An 8,173-nucleotide genomic window follows, 5' to 3' on the forward strand; every position below is an offset into this window, starting at 1 on the left:
AGTACTGGAGTGGGATGCCATTTCCTTCTCCAGGGGACCTTCCCGACCCAGGGTTCCAACCTGGGTCTCCCACAAGGTAGGCAGACGCTTTACCTTTTGAGCCACCAGCGAAGCCCAGGAGCCATCGAATAAGTCCCCAGATTGTCTTAACTGGGTTTCATTGTTACCTTACTTCTTACTGAGAGACATTTCAAGAAATACTAGTATGAGCTGACATTTCTGAAAATGTTGCCTTCTTTATCTCCTACTGCCTCTTCAACTAGAAAAGTTCCCTGGGGAACTTTTTTCTTCTGTAAAGGAAATGAGATCTTTTTTTTTTTTTCTTCCTTTTTTTGCTTTGTCTTCCTGGAAGCTCAGAGCCAAAGTTGTTCTCAAAATATAACAGCTCTGTTGGATCTTAGAACCTACTTACATGTATTTTCCATTGTGTTCTCTTTTTTCCTCCCCTGGACCTGTTTTCACTTTAGAATGTAATGAATTCTTTGTAGAAAGGTCATGGCTGGAGAGCTAGCTAGCTAGCTAGATGTGATTGATAGATCTGAGGAACATGGTAGGAATCAGAGTTAGTTGAGGTTAATAAACAAAGTCTACTGGTATGAATCAGAGTTAGTTGAGGTTAATAAACAAAGTCTACTGGGAGAGAACAGGTTATTAAAAGTAATATTTTATGTCAATGGCAAAAGTGTATGTTTGTTCACTAGTGAAAATGCAGACAAATGAGAAAAACATAGAATTTCCACAATCCTACCAGCTAGGTGGATCAGATGGCAAAGAATCTGCTGCAATGCGGGGGACCCAGGTTTGATCCCTGGGTTGGGAAGATCCCCTGGAGGAGGAAATGGCAACCCACTGCAGTATTATTGCCTGGGGAATTCCATGGACAGAGGAGCCTGGTGGGCTACAATCCATAGGGTTGCAAAGAGTCAGACACAACTGAGTGACTAACACTTTCATTTTTCACCAGCCAGAGATATGTGCTGTTAGTTTTTTCGTGTCATTCTCCTTAATACCTTGTCTCCATGAAGAATATGCATCGGATAGACCGCTTGGCCTCCCCTGTGGCCATCTGCAGAGCCGTCCTTTACTCAACACTCCTGAGGTACAGGTCCTGCCCTGGGAAGTTCCCATACACTATCATATCATTCTCGCACCTGGGCGAGGAGTACTACCCTCTGCCCACCAACCATGAGTGAGGAAACTGAGACACAGAGAGATTATGTAATTGGCCTAGAGCTAATAATATTTAAACTCTGGTTTCAGCCTAGGCGGACTGACTTGAAAGTATATGCCTTGCCCTGAGCTACCATTAGAACAAGTATTACATTTATTGAAAATCCTTCTAAGTTCAATGTACTTAAACCTCTTTCAATGTACCTGATTAACTGGAAGCTCAGTCTTTTCCTGAGATGAATCTCGTGACATTACCCTTCTGGAAACTTCTGGGAGGGTTGGGCATGATGCCTTGCTGCACATATTCAGAGCCCTTGCCTTCGACTCTGTACTTTCACATGCTAGGGGACACCATAACTTATTCATTGTGTCATTCACTACTGCACATCTTGATACTGTGTTGCTGGAAGTGTCCAGACTACTGATTCCACAATATTCACTTGGCTGACACTGATTTCCTCCAACCTGGGGAAATACATATGTATTACACATGACAGAAAAAGGCTAATAGCCTTCAAAAACAAAAAGCACTTGATAATCAATAAGAAAAAAACTCACTGGAGAAACCACAAAGGATAAAATGCATAAAAGGAAGTTCATAGAAGGAAAAATATTATCTGTTCAATAAACATATAGAAATGTGTCCAACCTAATTTTTAATTTTTAAAATGCAAGTACAAATAGAAACCAATCTCAGCTTCCTCCCTTCTCTGTTGATAAATTGGCAAGCCAGAGCATTTGGGTGTGAAGAAAATAAGCATTCTCATAACTGTTAATAAGAGAACGGTTGATAGCAATTTTTTCTGAGATAATTTGACATTATTTATCAAATATTTAAAGAATTGGCCTTTTGATTTTGCAACATCACTGCCAAGCATTTATCCTGAGGCTATCTTGTGTGTTTATACAGAGATAGATGATAAATGTAATTTTTGGTAACTTTTTTATAATATAAAACTGAAAACAACCAAAGTACTTATAAATAGTAGATCAGATTTATAGATTTATTGGATCATGGTTGTTCATGAAATGAAATATCACTCAGTTATTAAGAAAGATGATGTCTGTGTATACACTGGTGGTGGTTTAGTTGACTGATAAGTTATGTCCAACTCTTACGACTCCATGGACTGCAGCCTGCCAGGCTCCTCTGTCTATAGGATTTTCTAGGCAAGAATACTGGAGTGGGTTGCCATTTCCTTCTCCAGAGGATCTTCCCTACCCAGGGATCAAACCTGGGTCTCCTGCACTGCAGGCAGATTCTTTACTGACTGAGCTACCAGGGAATTCCATGTATATACTAAGATTTGTATATACTGTCTGTACATACCAAACAGAGGCTCAGCTTAGTGATTAGAAATAGATTTTGAAACCTCAGTGCAGACTCTGGAGCCATACCTTCATTCAAAACCTGGCTCCACCACTACAGCATGTATTACAATCTCTTTGCGCCTCACTTTGCTTGTCTGTTAAGTGGACATAAGAACAGTACCCATCTCATAGGTTTTTATGAGGATTAAAGGATTCAGTGTTTGCAAAGTGCTAGATGATGGCTTGACACATAGAAAGCATTACATAAATTTTTATGAAATAAAACAAATACTGATATGAAAAGTTAAAGTACATGGAGTATAAAGTAAAATGATTCAGAAGACTGTAATTCCATATATCTAAAAAAAAAACGATAAGGGTGAGATCCATACTTGCATGAGAATACATTTCTGGAAGCCATCACAAGAAATGTTGCATTTACCCCTGGGATATGGAAAGGAGGTAGATGGTCTCAGAGCCCTTTCATCTTCACCCTTCTTACAGTTTGGAGTTCTTTTGTTTGTATTTCATCAGCAACAGCTCTTGGTTTTGACAGATTTTATGAAAGGCAGAAGACTGGTTTGCCCCAAACTCACAGAGGACTTCTGCCAGGTTGTGGTGGATTGAATGCCACAGGCCAAGCTCGCATAATCTCATCTCTGACTCAGCCAACATATCAGTATTAACACACACACACACACACACACACATTCATGTACACTCACATGCATACTCACATATATGCATACATATACACATATGGTACAAAATTACAATCAAGTGGTAACACAAATTTTTGTCATTGTTTTTTTCAGCTAATGATTCTTTAGGAGTATTCTACCATTTCATTAAATTTTCTTTGGAAAATATCATTTTAACAAGTGCATGATGTTCTACCATGTATGCATCCCACATCCTTTCCTGGACTGTTTTATGGGACAAAACAGCGCTAGTTGAACCGAGAATCAAGCCAGGGTGTTGTGTGAGGAAGCCCTGCACAGTGTTTCCACAGCCTCCCTTTTCATTTTTTACTGGCCTGTGACATTCCTTGCTCGTCATTATACAAATGGAGCCAAGCTAATTCACTTTAAGGCACAGATTACTGATATGGTGGGGGAAAAATAGATACTGATTTGGAAAAAAATGTCTGTATTTTAACAGAGAGCTAACCATTTATCTAAAGTGTAATTTCCAGTGGTAGATTTCCAGTCATCAGGAAGAAGAGTAAGGGAGGATTGAGTAGAATGGACAAAACAATGAGAGTTAACATTTGCCATTTAGGCTCAGGAAATGCTGGTTGAATTGAAACATTTGGAGGTTGGCACAGATAGGCCTTCAATTTATCTTCCTTGGATTGTTGCAAATCGCTGCAGCATACAAACCATAGGAAGTAAACGAGTCACAACAATAACAGGAAGTCACAGAGAGTTCTGGAATATAAAGCACTAGCTTTCCAATTTTGTCCACTCATGCTTTCTAGCTTTGTTATAACCTTGGGCAAGATTACTTGATTTCTCTGTGCTCAACTTTTATCATCTACACAGTATGATCTACCCTCAAAGATACTGTGAGACATCAAGGCTCAACGTGCATCTTGATTTCAGGCTTTCCTCGCAGGGAAGGCTGAATGTCAGCATAGACAACACAGAAAACCCTTGACAATAAATGTGAATTCAACACAAACCATCTAAGTGGGCAACTGATCTTAGCCTCACTTTGGTAATCAGTATATAAATTCATGGTTTAACTTAATTGAATGTCCAATGACTAATTCCTGACACTTTTTAAAACTTGGAGTCATCCTTTTCTAAAATTTTTATTTATTTATTTATTTTGGCCATGCCACAAGACATGTGGGATCTTAGTTCCCTGACCAGGGATCAAACCTATGCCCCCTGCTTTGGAAGTGCAGAGTCTTAACATCTTGACCACCAGGGATGTTACCCACTCCCTTACACTTTTATTGTCATCGAGAGGAGAAGCAGGAGGATAGATATACTTCTAACATTTGGGAGCAAAATACGTTTGTTTGATTACCTCCTTTAATCCTCAGAGTGGCTGTTTTAAGGTAGATTCTTTACACAGAGAGAGATGAAAGCTTAGCACTTACCCAAATGCACATACTTCAGAAGGAGTATAGCTGGAATTAAAATTTGAAAGCCTCTATTTGTGGCTCCACACTGCCTAGGTGATTTTCAGAGGTCTGTAGAGGCACATACAAATTAAGCATTACTATTATCATATTACTCAAAAGGTTATAAAACCAAAGTAGCATGAGTCACCAAAATGAGAGTGACTCACCAACATCTCTATTGTGAGAACTTTTTGTTCGGGAAATCTTTCCTCAACATGGAAGGGACTAATTTATGATGAAATGTTTCATAAAATAAAACCATGATATGTCAGTGACTACAACTGTATATACCAGCAAGACCTGGATTTTTCTATACAGATGACTAAGCTTCTTAGGGGCCTATAAAGTATATTTGATATAGATGTTTACATACAGATAAATACAGTTATTACATTTGTAAGATAAAATTGTATATGTATTTTGTATGTGTAGACATGTACAAATATGTCTGTTTTTGTTTAGTTACTAAGTCGTGTCTAACTCTTGTGTGACCCTATGGACTGTACCCCGTCAGGCTCCTCTGTCCATGGAATTCTCCAGGCAAGAATACAGGAGTTGTCATTTCCTTCTCCAGAGGATCTTCCCAATTAGGGAATCAAACTCACATCTCCCACATTAGCAGGCAGAGTCTTTACCACTGAACCACCAGGAAAGCCCCACAAATACATATATGTATGTGTGTTAGTCTCTTAGTTGTGTCTGACTCTTTGCTACCCCATGTAGTGTATGTAGCCTGCTAGGCTCCTCTGTCCATGGAATTCTCCAGGCAAGAATACTGGAGAGGATTGCCATTCCCTTTTCCAGGGGATCTTCTAGATCCAGGGATCGAACCTGGGTTGCCCACATTGCAGGCAGATTCTTTACCATTTGAGCCACCAGGGAAGCCCACATATATGTGTATATATATATGTATATATAAAGGGTATATGGTTTCACTTTTACTTTATACCTGATCTATTGATAGTTAACATTGAGTAAAACATTTGAAAATACACAAATTTAATTATTTTTCTTCCTCTTTGTAAAGTGAGCTGCACATGTTCCAGCTCCTTTCCCAGAGAATCATCTTAGCATTATGTCCATTCACATCATTTTGCCTTTCCCACTCATGGCATTCCCATGGAAACCAAGGAAGTGGATCTTACACACCTGTCTCCTCTTCCTTGTTGAATGTGGCCGGTTGTCTTCCCATCCATTCAGCAATCATCTCTGAGTCCCTGCCTTTGTGCCCCTTGCTGTGCCAGGCCAAGCAGGGTGAAGCACTAAACTCGTATGCAGATGTAGGTCACTCTTTCTCCTCTCCAGAAACTCTCAGTTTAATGACGTGAAGACACGCTGGGGCCATGCTGAGGGTGCAGCTGAGAGAGCTCCGTGAGATGGGAAGCTGAAGAAGGGAAGTCCCCTCCTGAAGGTAGAGAACCAGTGACTATTTTTTGAGAAAGTGTGAGAAAGCTGGTCAGGAAGTGTAGAGAAGACCTCAGAAGGATGTGTGCTTAAAGAGTTTCAAGCCACCTGGTTTTATAACACTCTTCAGCTGATTTTGAAAGGAAAGAGATTAGAAAACAACCTATATATTCAGGAAAAGAAGCCTTGAGGCATTTTTTTTTCCCACCTTGATATTGACACACCCGCGCCCATCACCTGTGCCATCAAAGTCACTAAGCATAAATGCCATGGTGCCAACAACCCCCCACACCGCCCCCCCACCTCAAGTACGGACAGTCACAGCCTTTCTCCCCTAGTACATGCTACTTGTGAGGTGATGATTGGGGTCCTGCCTCATTCAAGTCAGACAGACGGGGAGTCAACTCAGCCTGTCGTTTAGTAGCATTGCGACCTTCACCAACTCGCTTGAATTTTTGAATTCTCGGTTTCCTTACAGGTATAATGGAGGTGTTAAAACCTGTCTTACAAAATTTTGAGGAAGGAATGCTGAAGATTGAATGAAAAAATATATCTAAAGCACCTAGCCTAGTACCTGGTATATTGCAAATATTTAAAACTATATTTAATGTTGTTTTGATTCTATACATATATCATCTTCCTCCCTAGTGTAATCTTAATATCCATGATTTCTCATTTTATAGCCTTTTTTTTACAGCATTATCCCCGCTCCATTGCTTCCTGTTTAAAAGTGCCTCTTGACTCCTTCATGCTGTCCAGAGCCAATGTTCCTTGGCCTGATGCAGCCTTCACTGGGTCCCTCCCTTAAAGGACTATCTGTGTCCTTTGGGTTTGTCCCCTTCCTCCATCCTGGTACTAAAACCTACCCTTGGTCATTTACATTCCTATTCTGGAATATTCTGTGGTTGTTAAAAAAGCACAATATATGTGATGTGACTATACTGAAAAAGATCTACTAATGAAAAAGGGAAATACAGCTCTGGATGCATGGTACGATCTCATTTTTGAGACAAAATCTACTTCTCTTGTTGTTTAAAATTTTTCAAGAAGCATGTACTTTTACCATTTTGTGTGTGTATATTTTTAAGGAAACTGGTATAAGTTATAGGCATTGCAAAGACAGGTGAAATGGAAAATATAGGTTAAAATGAAGGAATGGTGGTAGGCAGTTCACTAAAGCTAGTGTTTTCCCAAGTGGCTGTGAAAGGCATGTTTGGCAGATATTAATGGCTTTCTTCGTAGAAACAGAGGTGGCTTAATCAAGTAAGTCTGAGAAGCACCAAGTTAGGTGAAGTCAACAGGTGCATTTGCTTAACACAGGTTATCTCTATAGCTTTAAGGTGCTCCTGTTCCCTGTGAGTCTGAAAAGTGGAGGAAAAGGTGCTCGGACAACACCATCATTCTCTATGGAGCAAGCGCAACATTGCTTCCCAGGTGGGGCCAGTGGTTAAGAACCTGCCTGCCAATGCAGGAGACGTAAGAGACGTGGGTTCGATCCCTGGGTTGGGAAGATCCCCTGGAGGAGGGTATGGCAACCCGTGGGGAATTCCATGGACAGAGGAGCCTGGAGGACTGTGGTCCCTAGGGTCACACAGATTTGGACATGACTGAAGCAACTAAGCATGCAAGCCTAGCATTGTTTTCCCACTTGAGATAGGAGTCTCAGATTTTGAGAAATGCTGACCACAACTATTTCTCCCCTTAAATATCTTTACTTTTATCTTGTTCCCTTTTATTCACTTCCCATCTATATTCCACCAAGTGTTTGTATCAGACTGTTACCTTTAAGCTCAAAACTTTGTCCATTTAATAACTATAAAAAAATCTCACATACCATCCCTACCGTGATTCCAATTGGCTGAACTATTTCTCTGTTACTAGATGTTACTTGGCTTTCATTTTTTCCTCTGTAATAAATAAGACTGCAGTAAGCAAAATAAATAAATTAAATAAATTAAAAAATCTCAATAACCACTTAACATATAAATAACTTCTACAATTAACCCCAAACAAAAATCATCCAGCTAAAAAAAATTGTCTCTTCAATTTGAGAGAAAATTTCCTTTGCTTAGGAAAGGAAATTTTGTTTTTAAAACAACTGCTTTTTAATTTGATCTTAAATTTGATACAACCGTCATTATTTTGACCACATGT

This window comes from Bos javanicus, chromosome 9 (assembly GCF_032452875.1).
Source record: "Bos javanicus breed banteng chromosome 9, ARS-OSU_banteng_1.0, whole genome shotgun sequence".
Lineage (NCBI taxonomy): Eukaryota > Metazoa > Chordata > Mammalia > Artiodactyla > Bovidae > Bos > Bos javanicus.